We start from the raw sequence: 3,954 nt of genomic DNA, 5'->3' as shown, positions 1-3,954 counted from the left end.
AAAAGCAAATCTACATGAATATAAATAGGACTTTCCATATCACTAAATCCAAAGAATATCACAATAGGAGGAAAAAATTAACTGGTAAGGCATTTGTTTATCTTTAATTTGGGAAAATTTTATTACTTACATTGGAAAGAATAAAAGCTAATACTCTCATTCACAATAATGTCTAATTTATTATGTTAAGTGGATAGTTTCTTTATGCTGCCTTTTAAATTAAAAGAATAAATTTTATAGTAAATGATGTCTAAAATCTAATCTCATACCAAATTTTCAATGCAGTGCTTGATAAAATATTAACTACAATTCTCATACTGTACATAGAACGGCTGAATAATCATCCTATATGTTCTGTAAGTTGCTTGGGGATTTTTGTTTTGTTTTATTTTGTTTTGTTGTTCTTGTTTTTTGGGTGTTTTGATTTTGCTTGTTTTTCGGCTTTTGGTTTTTGGTTTGGTTTAGTTTGGTTTGATTTTTGGTGCCAGGGATTGAACACAGGACTGCACACATTCTAGGCAACTCCTCTGCCATTGAGCTATATCCTTGGTTCCAATAAGCTAAACCATATGTCCTCTGCCTATATCTCCCCATCCCCTAGACTACACTCTCCACCCCCGGTAGCCACCTTTCCACTGTCTCTTTCTGCATAGTTGACTTTTTTATTCTTTTTAGATTTCAAATATATGTGAGAGGACAAATATGTTAACTGGTTAGATGGTATTAACAATTCCACTACCTATAAACATTTCACGATATACTGGTGTATACCACAAATATATTTTAAAAACTTAAATGAAAAGAAAAAAAAAATGGTGGTGTGAGTTTTCTAAAGTATTTGGGAGAAAAAAAAAAAAGTCTTCCTCTAAGCCTTCCTACTGGTTACCTATCATGTAGTGAGAAGTTCTAGAGTTGAAGATGATTCTGCTCATTTGGTGAACACTTATGGACCCCGTGTGTACTAGGAGGTAGGATAGGACAATAACTGGTGCAGGCTCTGGTTGCTGGCTCAGTCTTGTTCAGGGCACAGTTTCCTTCTGAGTTCCACAGGAAGGTCCCTAATGCATTCTTCCAAAGGCTGAGAGATGGGCTCCCTGGTACTGTGTTTGTCTGACCTCCTGTCATCCTCTTCTTAGACACTTCCAAAGGGCCATAATTCCCTCTTGCAAATGATAGCATTTCAAATCCATGAATACTCAAATCAGGCTACCTTAAGATATCTCTTCTCCAGGCCACACCTCCAATGCCCTTAACTGTATATAGTTGGACAAGACTCACAGTCCTTTCGCCATTCTCACTGCCAAGTTCATCAATAATCCCATAAAAACGCAGTGCTCAGAGCTGGTCACAAATTTCCAAATTTGATCTGATGATAGGGCTGTGTTGTAGCTAACATGTTATTTGATCTGGAAACTCTATGAATGGAATCCAAGCTTGTATTTTTCTTTTCATTTATTAAATGTGGAGCACATCACAAATTTTTGCATCATGTTTGCACAGTAGCCATGCCAACCTTCTCTGTATCTTTCCATGTTAGTACACGTGCTGCCAAAGTGACCACTATCAATTTCTTATGGATATGACTCATTCTTGGTGCCTTTTTGGCTTGTGATCTTCTATGATTACCAAACTATTTTTACATAAAACTAACAACAATTCTCTTTACAAATAATTTCAGAACTTAGCAGTAGTTGTTTTTAAAACCACAGTATAAGATTTTCCTTTTGATCAAGGGTTTTAATCCAGCCCAATTCTACCATCAACAATAGCAGCCAAATCTTCCAACTTAACATCACCATAGACTGGATAATTACACTGCTATTTATCTTCATTTGCCAGCTAGGATATGGTCTAAAACAAGAGGATCCTTGAGTCCTGAGACTACAGACTTTCCTTCACATTGATATTGATATATCACTCAATGTTTCTTAAAGCTACAAATTCAAAGAGTTACAAATTCCCTTGACTTCACTGTTATCAACCCTAAAATTCTCTATCATGAAAGACTTTGTTAAATCAGTACATAATGTTTTTGTGTCATCCTCCTGAAACCTCAATAGTTAATTATTAAAAGAGGAACTGATAAGGAAATAGTAGTTCGATTTGACAACATCTCAGAGAAATTTTATAACATTCTATGAATACAATTTAGTGATGATTGATGAGATCAGAACACACCCCTTCAGCCCTGCTAAGTAATAACATGAAATGATATGTTCATTGGTAAAAGGATACTGAAGTACTCACCAGCATGCTGACTTCAATGTCCTAGTTCCAACTGTGGTCAAAAAGTAATTTCTCCAGTTTTCTCTTTTATTTTAAAAAATATCCTGTCTTCAGTCCAATTAGCACATATGAAGCAAACATGTTACTTCATAGCCTCCAGATTTTACCTTCAGCCCTGACTTAAATTCTGACTCTACTCATCAAATTCAAGTGGATATTGACTATGAGTTTACTTCCATTCAAAAGAAAGGAAATAATAACCATGACATGTAAGGTACAGCCAAGGTTGAGAGGAGTAACTTACCTTATGACTGAGTTTGGGATAAGCATAGGGTGCAGGTGGCTCTTCTCATCTCTTTCCCCTTCATTTCAGAAGCCAACCTGTGTGCAGAGAGCAGAAACTCTCAATTGCTACTTCAATGGGCAGAGGAGATGTGGCTGAGCATATCTAGGTGGGTGGTCTGTAATCTGGGAGGTCAGTATGGGGAAATCTTACTTATAAGTTGCATCTTCAGTGTAATAGCAACAAGTAGTAAGGTAGAATATTTCAATCTCCAACTGCCAACTCTTTTGTCTATGTTTTGATTGATTAAGAACACCAGACAGAATGGAGATGCCTTTGGGTTCATCAATCATGTGTAACAACGCTTGGATGGGGAGTTCTCCTGCCAAGGAAGCCTGTGAGAGCAAACTTATGCTGGAAAGAAATGGTTCTTTGCTTGTAACCCTACTCTACTCAGTTGTATGCTGGATGTAGATGAACAAAATGGGAGCTTGGTGTGAATGCAACAGTAAGTCCCAAGGCCTTGTAGCTGCAGCTGACAGTCAACAGGACTTCCACAGCAGGTTCTGTTTCTCACTCTTAGGTCTTACTTTTTTTTTTTTTTTTTTTTTTTTTGGTGGAACTGGGGATTGAACTCAGACCCTTGTGCTTGCCAGGGAAACACTTATTCTACTGTGCTATCTCCCCAGCCCTGTTTCTCACTCTTTATTTCCATTGATCTCACAATTTCATGAGACAAGTGTATGTATGTTCATGTGTATGTGTATGTGTGTAACTTAATGGATGTGGAGGAGTATGCACATGTTTCTACATAGAGATATATGTAGTAGTACAAGTGAAGTTTATATATATATACACTTTGTGTATTTTAGGTAAGCTTTGGATGCACTTCATATTTCCATACAAAATTACAGAGATAGATTAGAATATATCAAGTCATGTACAATGGTAAAATCTACAAGTTTGTTGACAGATTAAGAGAAAATGAGACAGTCGGGTCCCAGCAGCAGCTGCGGCGCCTCTTGTCTTCTTCATCTCTTTTTGCAGTCTCTCTTTCGCTTCCGGAAACATGGCCTCTGGTGTGGCTGTCTCTGATGGTGTCATCAAGGTATTCAATGACATGAAGGTGTGCAAGTCCTCAACACCAGAGGAAGTGAAGAAGTGCAAGAAGGCGGTGCTTTTTTGCCTGAGTGAGGACAAGAAGAACATCATCCTGGGGGAGGGCAAGGAGATTCTGGTGGGGGATGTGGGCCAGACTGTGGACGACCCCTATGCTACCTTTGTCAAGATGCTGCCAGACAAGGACTGTCACTATGCCCTCTATGATGCAACCTATGAGACCAAGGAGAGCAAGAAGGAAGATCTGGTGTTTATCTTTTGGGCCCCTGAGTGTGCACCCCTTAAGAGCAAAATGATCTATGCCAGTTCCAAGGATGCCATCAAAA

The 3,954-nt window shown here is 38.2% G+C and overlaps 1 non-coding gene and 1 pseudogene across 2 annotated transcripts; one reads left to right on the top strand and one right to left on the bottom strand.

Moving 5' to 3' along the window:
* Window positions 1-1,455: 1,455 nt before the first annotated feature.
* On the bottom strand, window positions 1,456-1,561 carry LOC111818329. The gene has a single exon (XR_002822350.1). It is a non-coding gene; the product is annotated as a U6 spliceosomal RNA (small nuclear RNA).
* Window positions 1,562-3,507: 1,946 nt separating this feature from the next.
* LOC101568982 lies at window positions 3,508-3,953 on the top strand (annotated as a pseudogene). Its single transcript, XR_001117208.1, has one exon. The product of XR_001117208.1 is annotated as a cofilin-1 pseudogene (transcript).
* The last annotated feature ends 1 nt before the right edge of the window (window position 3,954 follows it).

The sequence above is a fragment of the Octodon degus genome, unplaced genomic scaffold (genome assembly GCF_000260255.1).
Source record: "Octodon degus isolate 3935 unplaced genomic scaffold, OctDeg1.0 scaffold00087, whole genome shotgun sequence".
Lineage (NCBI taxonomy): Eukaryota > Metazoa > Chordata > Mammalia > Rodentia > Octodontidae > Octodon > Octodon degus.
The sequence above is the reverse complement of the archived record's forward strand: the minus strand, read 5'-3'. Positions and strand labels throughout refer to the sequence as shown.